Source organism: Mobula hypostoma, chromosome 17, assembly GCF_963921235.1.
Source record: "Mobula hypostoma chromosome 17, sMobHyp1.1, whole genome shotgun sequence".
Lineage (NCBI taxonomy): Eukaryota > Metazoa > Chordata > Chondrichthyes > Myliobatiformes > Myliobatidae > Mobula > Mobula hypostoma.
The window spans coordinates 5,001,858-5,025,361 of record NC_086113.1 but is presented as its reverse complement, the minus strand read 5'-3'; the positions used below and the strand labels follow the sequence as shown (position 1 = coordinate 5,025,361).

The 23,504-nt window shown below is 42.2% G+C and overlaps 1 protein-coding gene across 2 annotated transcripts in view; it reads right to left on the bottom strand.

Moving 5' to 3' along the window:
* Window positions 1–12,393, bottom strand: part of LOC134357802 (retinoic acid receptor beta-like) — a 499,706-nt gene extending 487,313 nt beyond the window's left edge. The window contains exon 1 of one of the 2 annotated variants that reach the window (XM_063069461.1): window positions 12,246–12,393. The gene's annotated coding sequence lies outside the window, so the exon portion shown is untranslated. The remainder of the gene's footprint in view (window positions 1–12,245) is intronic. The other variant, XM_063069465.1, reaches the window with a different exon arrangement.
* Between the last annotated feature and the right edge of the window lie 11,111 nt (window positions 12,394–23,504).

The following is a 23,504-nucleotide window of genomic DNA, read 5'->3' as shown; positions in this document are numbered from 1 at the left end:
CCATTTGTAGCAATGAATTCCACAGATTCACCACCCTCTGGCTAAAGAAATTCCTCCTCATCTCTGCTCTAAATCTGGATTCTAATTTTGAAGATTGAATTATGAAGAGGAACTGAAGTTTTGAAGTGCTTAAGTCAGAAGAATGAGACTTACATTTTGTGTTATACTTGTGAAAGACTTCATAATATTCAATAGCCTCCAATCCAATTTACTACTAATTTAACACAAAAGTTCTTTCTGCTTGTCTGTATGGAGTTCAGTAAGTCCAAGTCTATTTACAAGGAGTTCAAAGGCATAAGTTTATAAAAGAGAACAATACAGGGAATGGAATTGATTTATTATTATCACATGTACCAAGGTGCAGTGATAAACTTCTTTTGCAACCTGTTCATACAGGTTAGATGAGTACACAGCACATTGAAGCAAGGCAAGTTAAACCAATAACAGAGTAAGGTATAACAGCTACAGAGAAGGTCCAATGCTGGTAAGCAATATGGTGCAAGACCATATGGAGGTAGGTTGTGAGGTCAAGAGTCCAAATTATCATACTAAGGAACAGTACAAGAGACTGATAACAGTGGGGTAGAATCTGTCCTTGTACCTGGTGGGATGGGCTTTCAGGATTTTGAATATTCTACCAATGGGAGAAAGCAAAGAAGAGAGAATGGCCTGGGTGGGTGGGGTCCTTGGTGCTGGCTGCTTAATGAGACAGCAAGAAGTGGAGGAAGGACAGGCTGGTTTCTGTGATATGCTGAGCCTTATCCACAACTCTGTATTTTCTAGCAGTTATGAGCAGAGTAGTTGCCAAAACAAGGCACTATGTATTCCAAGTAAGATACTTACTGTGATGTGTCACTATCAGGACAGTGGAGCAGGGATCCAATCGCAGACCCAGTACTGTGCACACAGTGATATTAATTGAGTAACAAATCCCAAGGTGCAAACAAAGTCAGCACCAAAGTTCAAGCAGAGATCAAAACATCCAGGGAAATCCAAAAACCAGAATCAGGAAACAGGCAGAGTCAATATTCAAATATTCAGAGTACAGATACAAATGCTGGAAAGGCTCAGGAAAATTCACCAGCACAATGTAGCAACAAATAGGTGAAAACACAGGACTGAAATACACTGACAATAAACAGAGAGGCAGATGATAGGTGGAGCACAATGAGATGCAGGTGGCAGCAATATAGGTACTAATGAGAAACAGAGGAGAGATGCAGTACTCATACCCAGACAGAAAAAAAGGTGTTACTCCTCCACCCTGAGGATGGCCTCATCCTCACACAAGAGGTGACCATAGACTGACATGTCAGAGTGGGAATTGGAATTAAAATGTCTGGTAAATCTCTGCACCCTCTAAAGCTTTCACATCATTCCTCCTATAATGAGATGACCAGAACAGAGCACAATATTGCAAGTGAGGTCTAACCAGGCTTTATAGAGCTGTAACATTACCTCTTGAAATCAATCCCCCAACTAATGAAGGCCAAAACAACATATGCCTTCTTAACAACCCCATCAACTTGTGCGGCAAAACATTTTGACTGCTCTCGACGCTGGAAGGCAGTGAAATAAACTGTAGAAGTGGAAAGAATGTTAGTCCTAATATGGAAAACGCTTTTTTAAAAACTTTTGGCTTAAATGGAAACATTTGAACACTGTTACTACTGCATTACAGTGCTGATCTCAGGCAATAATTATAGCACACCCGATGTATCGAGTTGCTCCCTCTGTATTCAGATCTGGTCTGTTGCTGTATGAACAAAGATGCAATCAATAGAGCAAAACCAAAAGAGCCACACAATACTATCACAAACTGATCTCGAATTCTGTGCATTGCAACAACAGGCAAAAGAAAATATGTATCAATACAGTCTCATGTTGCAGTTACCTCTGGCAATATTTTAAAATAAACTGCTTTGTCACCTGATGTTCAGATACTCCTGCAACCAGCGTATTTTATATACATACAGTCAGTCTATCTATATAAGCTAACCTTATGCATATAAGGCCACACTAAAACAGTATATTGTGTTTTATACGATTGCTTTCATATTTATGTTTATTACAAGAGGACTCAGATGAGACTTTTGCCCCAGTTATATGAAGCCCTGGTGAGACAACAATAATCAGTATATAAAATCAGTTTATGTATGTAAGCTAATCATATGTATATTTGTCCATGCTCAGTGACTTATATTGTGTTTTATTAGATTGTTTTTATATTTATTGTTTTTTATTGTATTCTTCATGCTTATTGTGTTTTTTTATGCTGTATCGAATCCGGAGTAACAATCACTTTGTTCTCCTTTACCCTCGTGTGCTGAAGAATGGCCATAAACAATCTTGAATCCCTGAATCTTATCCGTTTGTTTTAAGTTCTGTTCAGCAGAATCGGAGTTAGGATCGGAATCAGGTTCATGATCATTGACATGTGTCGTAAAATTTGTAGTTTTGTGGCAGCAGTACACTGTAAGACATGAAATAGGCGATAAATTACAAGAGAAAAATCCAAGCCAGATCGTGCATCTAGACAATATGACTTGGACCGTCGCTGCCAAGTAACCCACTTACCACCAGACAGAGCTTTTCCTTACAGAGGGAAGCTTTTTCTAAACCAATATAAGCCATTTCAAGTGTAATTACTGAGTGGTTACTCCATCAGACTATACAAAAACTTGAAGCTTATGTGCTGCTTGTCCATTGTATCCAATGATGACAGTAGACCTGTGCGGGAGTGTTTTTAAAGTTGAAAAGCCATTGCACTGGGGCAGTTCCACTCTCCTGACCCTGGAAAACCTGGTCCAGTGGCATGAGACGTCCTCACAAACTAGGGAGATGTTTGCTTGCAATGTCGACCATGACTTCCGTGCTTTGTCATGCCCTTCACTCGCCACGAAGCGTTGCAGATCTGCCTTGCTGGTCATTAGATCTCACTGTTGATTTCATCCACCCAGTCCGCCAGAGCTGACTTCACATGCTAGGACCAACATGTCCCTCTCTCACCGGGCTATGAGGTCTGCCAGCTACCCTCGCCTGGTTCAGCAGGTGTGGCTGCTGTCACATGCAAACAATTGCTTGGAGCTGAGTATCCGGTGGGACCCACTCAAAGGCGACTGTGCTGTCCCAGACTCGAATCTGAAGTACAGGTTTAAGATTACCTGTTATTCAAGTATACTTGAATACAGCCAAACTAAACAATGTACCTCCAAGGCCAAGGTGCAAAACACAGTACCAAAAGTCATACACAGCACAAGGCACATAGAGCATATAGAAGATGGCAGTAAACATACAGTCAGACAAAAAAGTATAATATAGCCCAAGTACCTGTGCATCATATCCTGTAGATTGATGCTGTCTGGATGTTGTCGTCAAAAGCAAACCCACAATAGTCTGTAGACGAACACAATCTAACTTGTCTTGCACCGTGCGGACACTGGAGAGCAGCCCCCAACCCAGCACGGACACCAGCATGCTCACAGAGACTGCTGCTCCCTCCCACACTGCCTTTGCTGCCTCTCCCTTGGATGGCTGCAACGGGTGACCACTCAGCTTGAGGCCAAGTCCGCATTACAACCGAGACCACGCAGCACCCCTGCCGCCAGTCTCAAGAATAAACCAGTCAATTGGATCTGCAGTTTTCGACATCACCAGTGTGAAAGGTTCAAATGTTCAAAGTAAATTTATTATAAAAGTACATCTGTGTCACTATATGCAACCTTGAGATTTATTTTTTTGTCACACTTGTGGCATACTCAATAAATCTATAGAATAATAACCATAACAAAATCAGTGAAAGACCACTCAACTAGGGCATTCAGCCAGAATGCAGAAGACGACAAAATGCAAAAACGCAACAATAGTATTTTTATTTTATTTATTTAGTGCAGTGCAGAACAGGCCTTTTCGGCCCAGCGAACCATCTGCCAAGCAACCCACTGACTTAACGCTAGCCTAATCACAGGACGATTTACAATAACTGATTAACCTACTAACCGGAAATCATGAACCAGATGGACTGAATAGATTGTGGAGGGAACAGTTATGATCTTTCAAGAGTCACTAGATTCTCGAATGGCTCCAGAGGACTGGAATGTCATTCCACTCATCAAGAAAGGAGGGAGGAAGAAGAAAGGAAATTATAGGCCAGTTAGCCTGACCTCGGTGTTTGGGAAGATGTTGATCGAGTATTAAGGATGAGATTTTGGGGTACTTGGAGGCACTTGATAAAATAGGGCAAAGTCAGCATGGTTTCTTTCAAGAGAAAATCTTGCCTGACAAATCTGTTGAAATTCTTTGAAGAAATAACAAGCAGGATAGTCAAAGGAGAATTGGTGGAATTTGTGCACTTAGATTTTCAAAAGGACTTTGACAAGGTAATGCACATGAGGCTTCTTAACAAGATAAGAGCCCATGGTATTACAGGAAAGATGCTAGCATGGATAAAGCATTGGCTGATTGGCTGGAGGCAAAGAGTGGGAATAAAGAGAGTCTTTTCTGGTTGGCTGCCAGTGACTAGTAGTGTTCTGCAGGGGTCAATGTTGGGACCACTTTTTTTTTACGTTACATGTTAATGATTTGGATGACGGAATTTATAGCTTTGTGTCCAAGTTTGGGCATGAATCAAAGATAAGTGGAGAGTTAGAAAGTGTTGAGGAAGCAGGGAGACTGATGGATTTAAGACAGATTAGAAGAATGGGCAAAGAACTGGCAGATTGAATAGTGTTGGGAAGTGTATGGTCATGCACCTTGGTAGAAGGAATGAAAACAGGGAGAAAATTCAATAATCCAAGGTGTAAAGGAAATTAATCCTTGTGCAGGATTCTCTAAATATCAATTTGCAAGTCAAATCAGTGGTGAGGAAGGGAAAAGCACTGTTAGCAGTCATTTCGAGAGGACTAGAATATAAAAGCAAGGTTGTAATGCTGAGGCTTTATAAGGTGCTTGTGATGCTACTATATGGGAGTACTGTACATGCATGTTCAGCAGTAAAATCAGCAGGCAACAGACAAAGTTATGCAACTCACAAATCGACAGATCAAAATAAAATACTGCAGTCCTACCCATTTTGTCATGAATCACTTCCAATCATGGTCTTGCACTGAATGACAATGGTTGAAATGCTTGCAGCCATGTTTACCAGAAACATTAAGTGAACAATCCATCTTGACTTCCTCCTGGGATCCCCATCATCACAGAAATCCATCCTCCAGTGAATTCAGTACACTACATTTGATATTAAGAAACAACTGAAGGTGCTGCATACAGCAAGGGCTATGGGACCAGTCAACATCCTGGCTGTTATACTGAAAATGTGCTCTCTGGAACTGGTCACACCTTGAGCCAAACTATTCCAATACATTTATAGCACCGGCTTTGACCTAACAACATAAAAGTATCTTGCTCACAAAATGTAGAATACTCTCAACGATGTTATCAAATGGCACGTCCTATCCAATAAGCTGGTCATCAATGCCCCGTCTGAGTTTCATCAGGATCACTCAACTCCAGGCCTCAGCACAACATTAGTCCAAACACGAACCAAAGAGCTGAATTCCAGAGACAGATTGAAAGTGACTATGTTTGAAATCAAGCCAGCATATGATCCAGTGTAGCATCAATGGACCACAGTAAAATTGAGGACAATAGACTTCAAAGGGAAAACAGTCTAGAAAATGGGAGTCACTTCTTGTACAAAGAACAAAGATTTTGCTTACTGGAAGTCATTCATCCCAGCTTCTGGAAATTCAGCAGGAATTCCTCAGGGCAGTTACCTATCCTGACCATCTTCAGTTGCTTTTCATCACAAGAGATGCAACAAGATTTGGGTAGTATTCAGACACAAGTTAATAAGTGGCAAGAACATTAGTACAAAAAAAAGTGCCAAAGTCCACCTCCAGCAAATGAGTCTGAACACTTAATGTTTAAATGAATTATCATTGTTGAATGCCCTACCTTCAACATCCTCAGACTTAGTTGCTCTGACTTGGCAGTTTCTTTAGGTTTGTCATAAATAAATAAGCAATAAATTTCGAGAACATGAGTTGAAGAGTCTTTGAAAGCCAGCCCATGGTTTGTGGGCACAGTTCAATGATGGGGCATATGAAGTTGAGTCAAGTTATCCCCTTTGATTCAAGAGCCTGATGGCTGAGCACTAATAACTGTTCCTGAACCTGGTGGTGGGAGTCCGGAGGCTCCTGTACCTCCTTCCTGATGGCAGCAGTGAGAAGAGAGCATGTCCTGGGTGGAGGAGGTCCAATAGAGTCTTGCAATCACAAGAAAAAGATCCAAGGTTAGCCCTTTACCAGTAGTGCTACCCCTCCTTGGACATCCCATACACCCTAATAGACATAAAAGGGCAAATATCATATTTAAGGAAACACCTTTACCATTCTTAAAGTCATGGAGGTCTAGTGAGATAGAGTCATACAACATGGAATTGAAATATTCAGCCCAATGAATCCATGTTAATCATTAAATATCTATTTACACTGATCTATTATTTTATACTGGATGACCTAATAGAAAAACATTGATGCTGTCAAAAATTCAAAGCTTCTATTGGGATACGCTGAAGTCCACACTTTCTAATAAACCGTGCGATGATAGGATGGGGTGTTGAGGTGAAGATATGTCTCTACCAAAGGAGATGTCAGGTGCTCCATCCCTCCACTAACATGCAGGTCACCCTTGGACAAGGTGTAGCACCTGCTTAAACCCTCTGCTCTGATCAGGGTCAGGTGAAGCCGGGGGAGCAGGTGGTGGATGGTCATATGAACAGCTGGTGCATACCACAAGTTCTGGTTATGTGACCACAGATAATCTCTGAAGAGTATTGATAATCACTAGGGTCACCCGCCTTGTAAAGACACTGCCCAGAAGAAAGCAATGACAAACAACTTCTGTAGAAAAAGCTGCCAAGAGCAATCATGGTCAAAACCCATGATCAGCCACGTCATGCGACAGGGTACGTGATGAATGATGGGATAACTCAGGAAATAAAGCACACAGAAGGAAGGCCTTCAATCCAACACAATTATATCAGCTCTTTGACCTTTGGAGAGAGTTTTACTTGTTTTTTTAGCGCTGGAAATAGTTACATGTGGACACGTCTTGTTAGCGTGGCAGCAGGATAGCCACACTGTGTATTCCAGGGACCAGCTGATGTGGGACCAGCTAACGTCTCAACACAAGCAAGGCTGCAGGACTGGATGGTGTCAGTACCAGGGTGCTCAAAGCCTGTGCCCCTCAGCTATGTGGAGTACTTCGCCATGTCTTCAACCTGAGCCTGAGGCTCCGGAGGGTTCCTGTGCTGTGGAAGACGTCCTGCCTCGTCCCTGTGCCGAAGACACGCATCCCAGTAGCCTCAATGACTACAGACCGGTGGCATTGACCTCCCACATCATGAAGACCCTGGAGAGACTTGTTCTGGAGCTGCTCCGGCCTATGGTCAGACCACACTTAGATCCCCTCCAGTTCGCCCACCAGCCCCGACTAGGAGTTGAGGATGCCATCGTCTACCTGCTGAACCGTGTCTACACCCACCTGGACAAGCCAGCGAGCACTGTGAGGGTCATGTTTTTTGACTTCTCCAATGCGTTCAACACCATCCGCCCTGCTCTGCTGGGGGAGAAGCTGACAGCGATGCAGGTGGATGCTTTCCTGCTGTCATGGATTCTTGATTAACTGACTGGCAGACCACAGTACGTGTGCTTGCAACACTGTGTGTCCGACAGAGTGATCAGCAGCACTGGGGCTCCACGGGGGACTGTCTTGTCTCTCTTTCTCTTCACCATTTACACCTCGGACTTCAACTACTGCACAGAGTCTTGTCATCTTCAGAGGTTTTCTGATGACTCTGCCATAGTTGGATGCATCAGCAAGGGAGATGAGGCTGAGTACAGGACTATGGTAGGAAACTTTGTCACATGGTGTGAGCAGAATTATCTGCAGCTTAATGCGAAAAAGACTAAGGAGCTGGTGGTAGACCTGAGGAGAGCTAAGGTACCGGTGAACCCTGTTTCCATCCAGGGGGTCAGTGTGGACATGGTGGAGGATTACAAATACCTGGGGATACGAATTGACAATAAATCGGAATGGTCAAAGAACACTGAGGCTGTCTACAAGAAGGGTCAGAGCCGTCTCTATTTCCTGAGGAGACTGAGGTCCTTTAACATCTGCTGGACGATGCTGAGGATGTTCTACGAGTCTGTGGTGGCCAGTGCTATCATGTTTGCTGTTGTGTGCTGGGGCAGCAGGCTGAGGGTAGCAGGCACCAACAGAATCAAGAAACTCATTCGTAAGGCCAGTGATGTTGTGGGGATAGAACTGGACTCTCTCACGGTGGTGTCTGAAAAGAGGATGCTGTCCAAGTTGCATGCCATCTTGGACAATGTCTCCCATCCACTACATAATGTACTGGGTGGGCACAGGAGTACATTCAACCAGAGACTCATTCCACCGAGATGCAACACAGAACGTCATAGGAAGTCATTCCTGCCTGTGGCCATCAAACTTTACAACTCCTCCCTTGGAGGGTCAGACACCCTGAGCCAATAGGCTGGTCCTGGACTTATTTCCAGGCATAATTTACATATTACTATTTAACTATTTATGGTTTTATTACTATTTATTATTTATGGTGCAACTGTAATGAAAACCAATTTCCCCCAGGATCAACAAAGTATGACTATGACTTCCCTAACTGATCAAATTGCATTCCTGCTTCCCAGCGCTCTGGAGATTGGTGAACTAGTTCATTTTTGCCACATGTGCTGAGGGACAGTGAAAAATGTAAATCAATAATTTTACAACTGTGCACTGAGGTAAAACAAAATGCAGTATAAAGTGTTACAGTTACAGAGAAGGGCAATGCAGGTAGACAATATGTTACAAAGTCATACAAGGTAGATTGTGAGGTCAACAGTCCATCCAATTCAACCCATCAATGGTCTTATAATATTGGGATAGAAGCTGTCCTGGGCCTGGTGGTAAGTGTTTTCAGTCTTTATTATCTCCTGCCTGATTGGGGGGTGGGGGGGATGTCCGGGGTGAATGTGGTCTTTCATTATTCTGACTACGTCACCAAGGCAGTGAGAAGCATAGACAGAGTCCACGGAGGGGAGACATAAAGCGTAGACAGAGTCCATGGGGGGGAGACATGAAGCGTAGACAGAGTCCACAGGGGGGAGACGTGAAGCGTAGACAGAGTCCATGGAGGGGAGACATGAAGCGTAGACAGAGTCCACGGGGGGGAGACATGAAGCGTAGACAGAGTCCACGGGGGGAGACATGAAGCGTAGACAGAGTCCACGGAGGGGAGACATGAAGCGTAGACAGAGTCCACGGAGGGGAGACATGAAGTGTAGACAGAGTCCATGGAGGGGAGACTGATTGCTGTAATGGACTGAGCCGTGTATACAACTCTCTACAATTTCTTGCGGTCATGGGCAGAGCCATTGCTGTACCAAGTTGCTGTGCACTCGGATAGGATGCTTTCTATGACGCATTGATTAAAATTAGTGAGGGTCAGAAGGAACATGTGAAATGTGTCTACCTCCTGTGGAGGTAGAGGTGCTGCCAAGCTTTCTTGGCTAATTTTAATTCATATTTTCAATTAATTTGCTTTTAGAATCTTTATTCCCAGTTCAATCATTGTTCTTTGCTTTAGCTAGGCTAAGTTGAATAGAACAACCATAACTACCACAAAATAATAACAGAACTACCATCACCGCAACAAAATAGTATTTTTCAACTGGCAGTGCTTGCACCATCTTGGTATGAATAGATTCAAGTTCTGGAGCAAAGGGTCGGTAGTTATTTTATATTTTTTTTTATTTTATTCAGTGATACAGCGTGAAATTGGCCCTCCTGGCCCTTTCAGCTGTGCCACGCAGCAACATCCAACAACCCCAAATTTAACCCGAGCCTAATCACAGGACAATTTCCAATGACCAACTAACCTACTAACCGTATGTCCTTGGACTGTGGGAGGAAACATAGAAACATAGAAAATAGGTGCAGGAGTAGGCCATTCGGCCCTTCAAGCCTGCACCGCCATTCAGTACGATCATGGCTGATCATTCAACTCAGAACCCTGTACCTGCCTTCTCTCCATACCCCCTGATCCCTTTAGCCACAAGGGCCATATCTAACTCCCTCTTAAATATAGCCAATGAACTGGCCTCAACTGTTTCCTGTGGCAGAGAATTCCACAGATTCACCACTCTGTGTGAAGAAGTTTTTCCTCATCTCGGTCCTAAAAGACTTCCCCTTTATCCTCAAACTGTGACCCCTCGTTCTGGACTTCCCCAACATTGGGAACAATCTTCCTGCATCTAGCCTGTCCAATCCCTTTAGGATTTTATACGTTTCAATAAGATCCCCCCTCAATCTTCTAAATTCCAACGAGTATAAGCCTAGTCGATCCAGCCTTTCATCATATGAAAGTCCTGCCATCCCAGGAATCAATCTGGTGAACCTACTTTGTACTCCCTCTACAGCAAGAATGTCTTTCCTCAGATTAGGGGACTGAAACTGCACATAGTACTCCAGGTGTGGTCTCACCAAGGCCTTGTACAACTGCAGTAAACTTCCCTGCTCCTGTACTCGAATCCTCTTGCTATGAATGCCAGGGCATCAGGAAACTAGAGCACCTGTGACGCATTGCACAGAGGGATGTTCAAACTTCTTACAGAATGGCGCCGGAACTGAACTCTGAACTTGGACACCGAACTGGAAAGGCATCACGCTAACTGCTACACTACCATGGTGCCCACATTTTCTTGTTTCTGGATTCAGGTGCTGGTGTCGAGCTGTCCTCACACTCTGGTTTATAGTGAAGCTGCCCAGCGTTGATTTCTGATCAGCAATGAGCTGCTCTGGCGATTGTTCAAAGTTTGAAAAAGTAAATATATTATGAAAGTACACATACTGTACGTCATCATGAACAACGCTAAGATTCATTATCTGGCAGGCATTTACAATAAGTACAAAGAAACACAATAGAATCAATGAAAGACGGCACAAGACAAGATGGACAAGTGCTGGTGTGCACAAAACAAACTGAAAATACAAAAAAAGGAGAAAAATATAATAAGTAATCAATAAATATTGAGAACTGGAGATGATAATTCCTCGAAAGTGAGTCCATAGGTTGTGGTAACAGATTAGCGATAGGGCAAGTGAACCTGTGTGAAGTTATCCCCTCTGGTTCAAGAGCCAGGTGGTTACAAGGTCATAGAATTATAGGGTTATACAGCATGGACTGTAAGAACCCAGGAACAGAATTAGGCCATTCAGCCTTACTAATCAAGGACCTATCATCCTTCGTTTTAAATATACTCAATGATTTGGCCTCCACAGCGGTCTGTGCCAATGATTTTCACAAATTCATCACCAACTGGCTGAAGAAACTCCTCCTCATCTCTGTTCTAAATGGACATCCGTCAATTCTGAGGCTATGCCCTCAGATATGGTTCATCGTTCAACCCTATATAAATTAAGGCAACAGGTTCGTATATTCTGAAAATACTCTTCATAGAAGATTTAGTCTCAGCCTAATATTCAACTAAAATGAACTTAAGAAATTGGAAGATAATGAAAGCCCCTTACAACCTTTGAACAGTTAAGGCAAAGATCTCAATTAGCGCATGATGCATCAATGACCGTGCCCTATCTGAGGACATTCTGAAAAGCCATCTTATAGTTACAAAAGCTTGATCCCAGTATAATTGGATTTTATTAGTCCTTAATCCATCAGCTACATTTAAAAGACAATTAAAAGCACAATTGGATCATCCTGGAGTTCCTGTCTTTAGTCGGGAATTATTGAAATAGCTAGGCATTCTGAAATTTGGGACAGCAACCAGATCTGAGGACTTCAATGCAGTGAGTTCTATTTAGCCACACCATGGGCTGAATGGTATTTTATACAATATATTAAAATGGTATTAGAGAATAATTACTAACAGATGGAAAATGGAATATGGAGCTATCATATTCTACCGTTCAAAAATTCTGTATTTATATTTTGATTACTGTATTGAACAAATGTACATTGTCAAAAAAATACAGAGCTCAAAGGAGGATTCTCTTAACGCATTACATGTAATAAAGAGATTTTTTTTACTTGTAATATATACTGTAACTGAGAAAAACTTGTTTTCACTAATATGGATGTAAGAAATGAAATAATCACTCAAGGGTTAATTAAGGTTACCAAAATGAAAAATCTGTCTCACCAGACTGAAAGCATCTTGACTGGGAACGAAAAGCTTTTGAAATACCAAGAGTCTTCATGCTGGTGCTTGCCAATAATTCCTTTAGGTCCGTAATCAGCAAAGCTCTTTCACCAACTGTCACTAAGACAGAGAGCTCAAAGCCTACAATGTAGCAAGAAAGAGGTGCCTCTCGTTTCTGCAATCAAATCAGTTCTCCATCAAGACAGAAGGAAAAATCAATTCTCTCATTACGGGATTGCTATGAACTGACTGGTGAATCTTTAGTCGGTGTGAGCAGGAATTCCGAAAGTGGTAAAGCGTTTCTGAACAGAACTCAGCTCTCATGTAAATGCAGATTCATTTTACACTAAATTGAATGACGGCCAATTAATGCTTAAATAAAAACTTGCCTGGTAACACTGTTCGAATGGTTACAATACACGGCAACATGATTCAAGGACTGTAAGACAGAACATAATTTAATCTTATCAGCACAGTGCCAGAGAGGGATACAGATTGAATTAACTCTAAAGTTGACACATATACCTTTCATGATGAGGACACTTTGAAGATTTTCTTTATATACTCACTATTTATAGAATTGGTTTAGTGGTTACTGAAAATTGACCAACCTGAGGCAAGGACATCAGAAGGGGCAATTTTTCAATATGCATGTCAGCAAGATCAATAACTTATGGTAAAGTTCCATGGAGAGTCAGTGTATATAATAAAAGATGCGGAGGAATAGATAGCACTAAATAAGTTGTACATACACTCAGTAGCCACCTTATTAGATGCACCTGTTCATTAATACAAATATTTAATAGTCAATCATATGGCAGCAAATCAATCCGTAAAGCACGCAGACATGGTCGAGGCTCAGTTGTTGTTTTGCCCAAACACCAGAATGGGGGAAAGGAATGTGATCTAAGTGACTTTGACCATGAAATGATTGTTGGTGCCAGATAGGGTGGTTTGAGGATCTAAGAAATTGCTGATCTCCTGGAATTTTCTATATTCTATAACAGTGCTCCTGAATTAGCTGGCAAAACAAATGATGAGATATTACTCCAAGTCTTTGACTACAGAGAGAAATCGAATCAGCACTTCATAGAACATAGAACAAAGAACATTACAGCACAGTACAAGCCCCTTGGCTCACAATGTTGTGCCAACATTTTAACTCACTCTAAGATCAATCTAACCCTCTCCTCCCACATAGCCCTCTATTTTTCTATCATCCATGTGCCTATTTAAGTGTCTATTAAATGTCCCTAATATATCTGCTTTCACCACCACCCTGACAGCATATTCCATACAACCTACCACTCTTTAAAAAGCTATCTCTGGCATCCCTTTATACTAGGGGTTACCAACCTGGGGTCCATGACCCCTTACTTGATGGCATTGGTTAATAGCATAAAAAAGACGGATAGCTCCTGTTAAAACACACACAGTGCTGGAGGAACTCAGCAGGTCAGGCTGCATCTATAGAAAAGAGTACAGTCAACGTTTCCGGCTGAGACAATCCTGATAAAGGGTCTCAACCCAAAACATCAACTGTACTCTTTTCCATTGATGCTGCCTGACCTGCAGAGTTCTTTCAGCATTATGTGTGTGTTGCTTGGATTTCCAGCATCCGCAGATTTTCTCTTGTTTGTGATAACTCCTGTTCTATACTTCCCTCCAATCAGTTTAAAATTATATCATTCTACCCTGGGGAAAAGGACTTTTGCTGTCTCCTCTATCAATGCTAACTCTTCAACCCATGCCTCTGAGGATAGAAATAAGGAATATTAATTATGAGGGTATAACCATAAATTTAGCAATTACTTGAATCATTTGTAAACCCTAGGTTAAGAGCATAAGAATCAGCAAAGGTTAATTTGAGGAAGCAATTGAAATTAAAGACAAAACAAACCTACCATTTTCATTGAACTGGGGGAGTCTGTTCAAGATGTGAACAGATGACAATTATTCAATGCATACCGCATAAAATGTCCAGTATTCATTACTGATATTACTGCTTTTTGTACTGCATTAGATCCGGAGTAACAATTATTTTGTTCTCTACATTTGTGTTCTGGAAATGACATGAAACAATCTTGAATCTTGAATCTTGATAATAACAAGTATCTGCCAACTGGCAACAAGTTTCTCAAAACAAATGTTTTTAATCAAAAATACTCAATGGCCCTCTTGAAGCAATTATAGAAATATTAATCAGTGTTGGATTGATATTTTAAACAATGTTTCAGTAACAGATGATATATGAATGGAAGGCAATAACACTTACCAATATATTCCCCTTACAGATATTCCCAACCAGTTCAAAGTTCAAGTAACTTTATTATCAAAGTACATATTTGTCACTATATACATTCCTGAAATTCATTTTCTTGAGTGCACACTCAGTAAATCCAAGAGCCATACATCATTAGGGAACCCCCCCAAGACATTTTCTGGCTATCTCTGCTGCCATTGGGAAGGAGGTACAGGAGCCTCGGGACTCACACCACCAAGTTCTGGAAGAGTTATCACCCCTCAACCATCAGGCTCTTGAACCAAAGGGGATAACTTCACTCAACTTCACTTGCCCCATCATCGAAATGCTCCCACAACCTATGGACTCACTTTCAAGGACTCTTCATCTCATGTTCTCAATATTTATTGCTTATTTATTTATTATTAATATTTCTTTCTTTTTGTATTTGCTCAGTTTGTTGTCCTCTCCTCTCTGGTTGAGCGCCCAATTTGGTGCAGTCGTTCATTGATTGTGTTCTGGTTATTATTTTATAGGTTTATTGATTATGCCCACAAAAAAATGAATCTCAGGGTTGTATATGGTGGCATATATGTACTTTGATAATATATTTACTTTGAATTTTGAACCATAATAGAATCAAGGAAAGACCACACCCAACAGGGTGGACAAACCAATGTGCAAAAGGCAATAAAGTTTGCAAATACAAAAGAAAAGAGAAATAAGAATAATAAATAAATAAGCAATAAATATTGATATGAAGAGGCCTTGAAAGTGAGTCCATAGGTTGTGAGGGCAGCTCAGTGATGGAGCAAGTGAGGCTGTGTGAAGTTATCCACTCTGGTTCAGGAGCCTGATGGTTGAGAGGTGACAATTGTCCCCAAACCTAGTGGTGTGAGTCCTGAGGCTCCTGCGTCATTTCTTCTGATGGCAGCGGTGAAAAGGCGTGAAGAAGATGAGAAGACCAGTACGAAGTGATGAAAGTTAATGATTGGCTGCTTAACTATTTGTATTAACGATCAGGTGTACAGATGCACCTAATAAAGTGGTGACTGATTTGTTAATGTAATGTTAAACTACTATCAGTAATGATGTTAGTGAAATCATAATATTGCCACAGAAAACCTGTCAAGATTGAAGTCTTGTTTAGTGAAGGAAATATGGTTTTGTTAAGAGACTCAATTCAAAGGCAGTTATGTATAGACAATATGTGAATGATGGTCATACCAATGATATCTACATGAATAAAATGACATTAAATGATATGACAAGAGCTGATCATTGACATTATGGGGGTGGGTGGTTACAGACTCCTGTTTACATAACAGTGCTGAGGCCAAGAGGGTAGAGGCCTTCAAATGTGTACATTACCAATATCCTGTCCTGATCAAACCACATTGACGTCATAGCCAAGAAAGCTCTATTTCCTCAGGAGGCTAAAGAAATTTGGCACCTCCCCTAGACCCTCACCAATTTTTTTCAAGGCACCATAGAAAGCATGCTATCTGGATGCATAATGGCTTGGTACAGCAACTGCTTTGCCTGTGACCACAAGAAACTGCCGAGAGTTGTGGACGCAGCTCAGGACATCACAGAAGCCAACCTCCCCTCCATGGATTCTGTCTACGCTTCTGGACTCTGCCTCAGTAAAGCAGGCAACATAATCAAAGTCTCCAGCCACCCTAGACATTCTTTCTTTCCCCTCCCATCTGGCAGAAGATACAAAAGTCTGAATCCACATACCACCAGGCTCAAGGACAGTTTCTACACTGCTGTTAAAAAACTATTGAGTAGCCCCCTGGTGAGATAAGATATACTCTTGATCTCTCAACCTATCTTGTTATAACCTTGTGCCCTATTGTCTATCTGCACTGCACTTTCTCTCTAACTGAAACACTTTATTCTGCATTCTGTTTTTTTTTAGCTTCTATTACATCCATGCACTGTTGTAATAAATTGACCTGAATGATTAGTAGGCATGACAAACTTTTCACTGTACTTTTTTACATGTGACAATCCTAAACTAATTTTAAGCACGAGATTCTGCACATTACTTCCAGTAAGATGGCAGCACGTCCTCACGGAGTGGCTTCAGGACAAACCAAATGTACATTTCTCTTTTTTTTTTACGATCACAAGACAATTCTGCTCCAAAAACTTCAGGTACTGCAGGGCTATTCTATCAGTGAACTGCTCGTTGATCAGAGTAGCTGGACGGGTGTTGGCGGCAGAACCTGCCGAGGTGTTGGAGGGGCCAGCTGGGATGGCAGAGAAGAAGCCGGCCACGATATCGGGAACGGAGCCGGCTGGGATGTTGGGAAAGGAGCTGGTTGGGATGTTGGAGGAGCCAGTTTGGGTTTGGAGGAGTCGACCTGGCTGCAAACCGTATTGCTACTCATAGACATCAGAGTTGGTGCGTGATGGCGGCATGCAGTATAACCATGGGAGATTGTTTCAGACTTTTCACTTCTGATCGCAAGACTCTGTTGAACAGTTATAATGTAAGCTGCCACAGGCTTGTTACCCTTGTCTGGTGGCGCGATAGATGACATGGAAGCTGTGTAACCTCAGTTGTAGTGAGGAATAGGCCTCAAGCCGCGGGCTTGCCTGCTACTGCAGACCAAGTGAGGAAATGCTAGAGGCACTGCAGCATAGGGTCGGCAGTGCGGTGGGGGGGTGAGGGGTCTGGCCTCTCCTTTCGGTGCTGCCCTCCCAAGGTTGTGCGATGGACTGACAGGCTGGATTGCATGCATCTGCACACTGTTGAGAGGCTACCATCAACTGCAGGACATGTCATTGAGAATCTTGGGCTTATATATATGTTTTTTTTTAATTGTGTGAATATGCTTCTTTGCTCACTATTTTGAATGTGCTATCTTGTTTGTTTGGCCTCAGAGGAACGCTGTTTCGTTCAATGTATCTATTATGGTTGAATGATAATTAAACTTGATTTGACCTGATTTAATTTGAAATTCTGAGAAACACACATGAATTCGCCAGGTCAGGCAGCATCTATGGAAATGAATGAACAGTCCACATTTCAGGTAGAGATGTCCTTTTTAGCCCAGAAAGTCAACTATTTACCCAATAAACTAATTTGCCATTTTATCACTGATATTTATTCTATTCTTCAGCTTTGATACCTGTTCTTTATGACATTCCTCTTCAGTCAGTCGGAGACGCAGCAGGATCTGTTGTATGGTTACTCAGTTCAACAGGGAAGTGCAGATCGGCAAGCATGATTAATAACAGATTATTAACAATATCCAGGCATGATCTTTTCCATATAACAGAGAGACTTCAGTTCTTTCCTGGGAACTCTATTATGAGCCATGGGCTTCATCAGTAGAGCAAAACAGAGTTCAGCAAAGACCTTTACATGTGTGGTTCTAATGGCACACTTAGCAGCCCAGGGTTATTATCACTGATGACAATAACAAAGAGACCCTGCTTAGAAAATCTACAGCTGGGGAAGAGGCATGAAATAATTATATATTTCAAGAGAAATGTTATTGGATTAAAGCTTGAATTTCAGTCCTAAGTCAGTTTCTCGGTACACAGCATTGTTTCATTCCTTGGTTTGAGTAATACAATCCCCTGAAATGATTGTCACTCATGTTAGTGCATTCTAATCCCTTCAGAATCAGGTTAAATATCACTGATATATGTTGCAAAATTTGTTGTTTTGTGACAGCAGTACGATGCAATATGTAAAAAAACACTATTAATTACAATAAGAAATATATTTTTAAAAACTAAATTCAGTAAGTAATGCAAAAAGAGAGCAAAAATAGTGAGGCAGTGTTCATAGGCTCATTGTCCATTCAGTAGTCTAATGTCAGAGGTTGTTCTTGAAACACTACGGTGTTGTTAAAGCACAATGGTAGCATAGGGGTTAGCACAATGCTGTTACAACTTGGAGCATCAGAGTTCAAAGTTTAGTTCAAAGGTGTCCTCTGCGAGAAGTTTGTATGTCCTTCCTGTGAGAGTGCGGATTTCCCCCCACTTTCCACAGGTTAGTATCTCAGTTGATCATTGTAAACTGTCCTATTGCTGGGCAATGCGTCTCATTGGACCAGAAGGGCTAGTTCTACACTGTAACTCTAAATAACTAAATAATGAATTGTTGCATGTGTTTTCAGATGCCTGTACCTCCTCCTTGATGGCAGTAATGAAATGAGGACATGCCCTTGCTGGTGGGGATCCTTAATAATGAATACTGCCTTTTGAGACATGGCTTTTTGAAGATATTGGGGAGGCTCGTGCCCATGTTGGAACTGGCTGAGTTTGCAAACCTCCGCAGTTTTTCCCGATCCTGTGCCCAATCCCTCCATACAGGATATGATCAAGTTCTTGATTCACGATCACTCAGCCATGGACGGTCACCAGCCCGAGTTTAAAAGGAGGAGGGTCAGGCATAGGGCTAGCAACCCCATCCCGTAAAAACGCTGAGCCACAGAAACACCAACAGAAGTTCCAGAGACTTTATCGCTGGAGGAGGTAGGATCTCAAGATGAGTTACACCGAGGGAAAACTTGAAAGATTGGACCAGGACAGGACTCTGATAAGCTGCTGTTGGCAGCCAATGCCACAGGAGGGATAATGGGTGTAAGAAAAAGACTATTGCTTCTCTGTGAGTAAGGTAGGTTCAGATTGCTGCCTGAGCACAACATTTTTGTTCATACTGTGGAATGCCTTATGTCTCCCTATGCACTATGTATATGAAAATGTTGTTCTTAAAAAATATTCCAAAGCATATGAAAAGATATCTCCATTGAACACTCTGGAAGAGAGTTTATCAAGTCATTTGACAAATCCTAACTTAATTAATTCTTATCATTTTTGTTATCCATTTGTAAATCTATTAACATAGCAAGAGGACATTTTGCAATGAAAGTGATTGAACTGCTGGCATTACAGCCTATACACTCGGTGACCACTTTATCAGGAATACCCCATCACTAATGCAAACATCTAATTAGCCAATCATGTGACAGCAACTCAATGCATGAAAGCATGCTGACACGGTCAAGAGGTTCATTTGTTGGTCAGACCAAACATCAGAATGATGAGCAAATATGATTGAAGTGACTTTGACAGGGGAATGATTGTTGGTGCCAGACGGGGTGGTTTGATTATCTCAAAAACTGCTGATCTCCTGGGGTTTTCATACATAATAATCTCTATAAGTTTTCAGAGATCGGTGAGAAAAACTATAAAAAAAATCCATTGGGTTCTGTGGGTGAAAGTGCCTCGTTAATGAGAAAGGTCAGAGGAGAAAGGCCAGATTGGTTCAAGCTGACAGGAAGGCAACAGTAACTCAAATCTCCATGAGCTACAACAGTGGTGAGCAGAAGAGCATCTCTGAGCACACAACATCCCAAATCTTGAGCTGAATGGGCTACAGCAGCAGAAGACCACAAGCGTACACTTAGTGGCAACTTTATTAGGCACAGGAGGTATCTAGTCAAGTTGCCACCGAGTGTATGTGAATAAGCAGAGGGGTTCTGGTAGTAGTGGTGCAGGCACTCGAGTTGAGTAAGATGTTCTCCTAAGGAGTTGTCTGTTGGTGGGTCCTCAGGTGTCTGTGGAAGCTGAGCCAGAATCCACATAGAGTTAATGTCCTTCATAGAGAACACCTTTGAGTGACTTTGCTTAACCTGGGGAGGCTGGTGCACAGGCAGCCTCCACATGGTCCTTGACATACCAAAGTTAGTGTCCTGGGGTATGGATTTCAGGATGGCTTGGCACCTTTCATTGCTTCAGCCTTCCTCCACCTTCACTGCCAGGGTGATGTGTCATCATCTTCTGCCACTTCCTCCACTGGGGTCTTCATTGAGTCCCTCTTTGTCTGGAATGTGCCACTTGACTTTACCACCATGACTGAACCTACCCGGAGCCAAGCTCTAGGTGGTATCAGTATCGGGATCTCAGGACCTCTCAGAGACCTCTCTACCACAAGAAGGTGATGGTCCTCAGAGTTGATGGCAGAGAGCCTGCAGAGGGTTGGAGACGGTGAATATTTCAGGCAGGGACACTTCTTCCCCTCCATAGCTGCTGCCTGACCTGCTGAGTCCTCTGGTATTTTGGGTACGTTGCTCCAGATTTCCAGCATCTACAGAATCTCCTGTATCTCCATTGAAAGACAGAGTTCTTTCCTGTGCTCAGATTGTGTGTGGAACAGTTTAAGAGTTTTGTAAGTAGTTTAATGAAGCTGTAACAGTATAAGATTGTCAGATAAAATAATAAATAGTGAAATACTTACCAACCCAAAACAATTTATATTTATGTCCCGTCTCCATCACAATTTAGGAAATACAGTAGCTACTCTAAACACAGGAAAATTCCATGAACAACTAACTAATATAGAAAAGATAATGGGACAAACTGTTTTTTCCTTAGAGAAGTTTTTTCTAGCATCTTCATATTCCTTAAAAGGAAAGAGAAACATTAATCACAATAATTCAAAAACGGAGGAACTCAGGAGGGCTTGGAGCATCGATAAAGAGGAATAAACAGTCAACATTTCAGGCCAAGACCTTTCATCAGGATGGGAAAGAGAGGGCATAGAAGCCAGTATAAGAAGGAGAGGGGAGCAGAAGGTGTACAAGCTGACAGGTGATATGTCAAACCAGGTGAGGGGGAAGCTGGGTGGGGGAGGGACAATAAATTGAGAAGCTAGAGGGATGATAGGTGGAAGAGGAAAAAATCTGATAATGGACCATGGATAGTGGAGGGGGCCCAGAGGGAGGTGATGGCAGATGAGACGAAGAGAACAGGTGAAAGAAACCAGAATAGGTAAAGACTATAGGCTTGTGCCCATCCACTACCTGGTTCTATCATTCACCTCTCCCCTATAGATTCCCATTTTCACGTCCTTTACTGCTCAGAACTCTCACTTTAGTGTTTGCCTGCAAGTCCACCCACTCTCCATCCCCCTCACCTGGTCTCACCTGTCACCTGCAAGCACGTACTCCTTCCTCTCCCCTCCCCCTTCTTATTCTGAGACCTTATAACGCATTGTTCAGACTGCATGGAGTATTAAGAGCAGTTTTGGGCCCCTTATCTCAGAAAGGATGCACTGGCATTGGTGGGGTTCAGAGGAGGTTCTCAAGAATGATTCCTGGAATAAAAGGGTTAACATAAGAGTTTAATGGCTGTGGACCTGTACTCGCTGGACTTTCGAAGAATAAAGGGGGATCTCATTGAAACCAATCCAATACTGAAAGGCCTAGATAAGGTGAATGCGGAGAGAATGTTTCCTGCAGAGGGTGAGCCCAGGGTCAGAGGAAACAGATTTGAGGAGAAATTTTTCAAACTAGAATCTATGGAATTCATTGCCACAGACTGCTGTGGAAACCATGTCAGTGGGTATACTTAAAGTGGAGGTTGATGGGTTCTTGATTAGTCAGGGCATCAAAGGTTACAGGAAGAAGGCAGGAGATTGGGATTGAGAGGGACAATAAATCAGCCATGATGGAATGGAGGAAAAGACTCAATGGGCCGAATGGCCTGATTCATCTCTTATCTTATGGTCTTAAGGTCTTACTCTGATTTGTTCCCCTTCCTTTCCAGTCTTGATGAGGTATCTTGGCCTCAAATATCAACTGTTAATTCCCTTCTATAGATGCAGCCTGACTTGCAGAGTTTCTCCAGCATTTTAGAAACATAGAAAATAGGTGCAGGAGTAGGCCATTCAGCCCTTCGAGCCTGCACTGCCATTCAGTATGATCATGGCTGATCATCCAACTCAGAACCCTGTACCAGCCTTCCCTCCATACCCTCTAATCCCTTTAGCCACAAGGGCCATATCCAACTCCCTCTTAAATATAGCCAATGAACTGGCCTCAACTATAGAAAAGAATTTTAGGATGTATATTGTATACATTTCACTGGCGTTAAATGTACCTATTGAAACCTATTGCTCAGTCCCTTCTTACCTGCATCAGTGACACTTCACAAGCCCTTGATCCTTTCAATGATTTTAAGTTCCCTAGCCCCACATGTCTCGTTCTCACTACGCGGGGAAGGCGGATGAGTTGAGGGCGTGGATTGACACGTGGAATTATGATGTTGTAGCAATTAGTGAAACTTGGCTACAGGAGGGGCAGGACTAGCAGCTTAATATTCCAGGGTTCCGATGTTTCAGATGTGATCGAGGCAGAGGAATGAAAGGTGGGGGAGTAACATTGCTTGTTAGGGAAAATATTACAGCAGTGCTCAGGCAGGACAGATTAGAGGGCTTGTCTACTGAATCCTTATGGGTGGAGCTGAGAAATAGGAAAGGTATGGCCACATTAGTGGGATTGTATTACAGACCACCCAATAGTCAACGAGACTTGGAAGAGCAAATCTGCAGAGAGATAACAGGCAACTGCAGGAAACATAAAGTTGTGGTGGTAGGGGATTTTAATTTTCCATACATTGATTGGGACTCCCATACTGTTAGGGGTCTAGATGGTTTAGAGTTTGTAAAATGTGTTCAGGAAAGTTTTCTAAATCAGTATATAGAGAGACCAACTAGAGGGGAAGCAATATTGGATCTCCTGTTAGGAAACGAGTTAGGACAAGTGACAGAAGTCTGTGTAGGGGAGCACTTTGGTTCCAGTGATCATAACACCATTAGTTTCAATTTGATCATGGACAAGGATAGAGCTGGTCCTAGGGTTGAGGTTCTGAACTGGAAGAAGGCCAAATTTGAAGAAATGAGAAAGGATCTAAAAAGCATGGATTGGGACAGGTTGTTCTCTGGCAAAGATGTGATTGGTAGGTGGGAAGCCTTCAAAGGAGAAATTTTGAGAGTGCAGAGTTTGTATGTTCCTGTCAGGATTAAAGGCAAACTGAATAGGAATAAGGAACCCTTGGTTCTCAAGGGATATTGCAACTCTGATAAAGAAGAAGAGGGAGTTGTATGAAATGTATAGGAAACAGGGGGTAAATCAGGTGCTTGAGGGGTATGAGAAGTGCAAGAAAATACTTCAGAAAGAAATCAGGAGGGCAAAAAGAAGACATGAGGT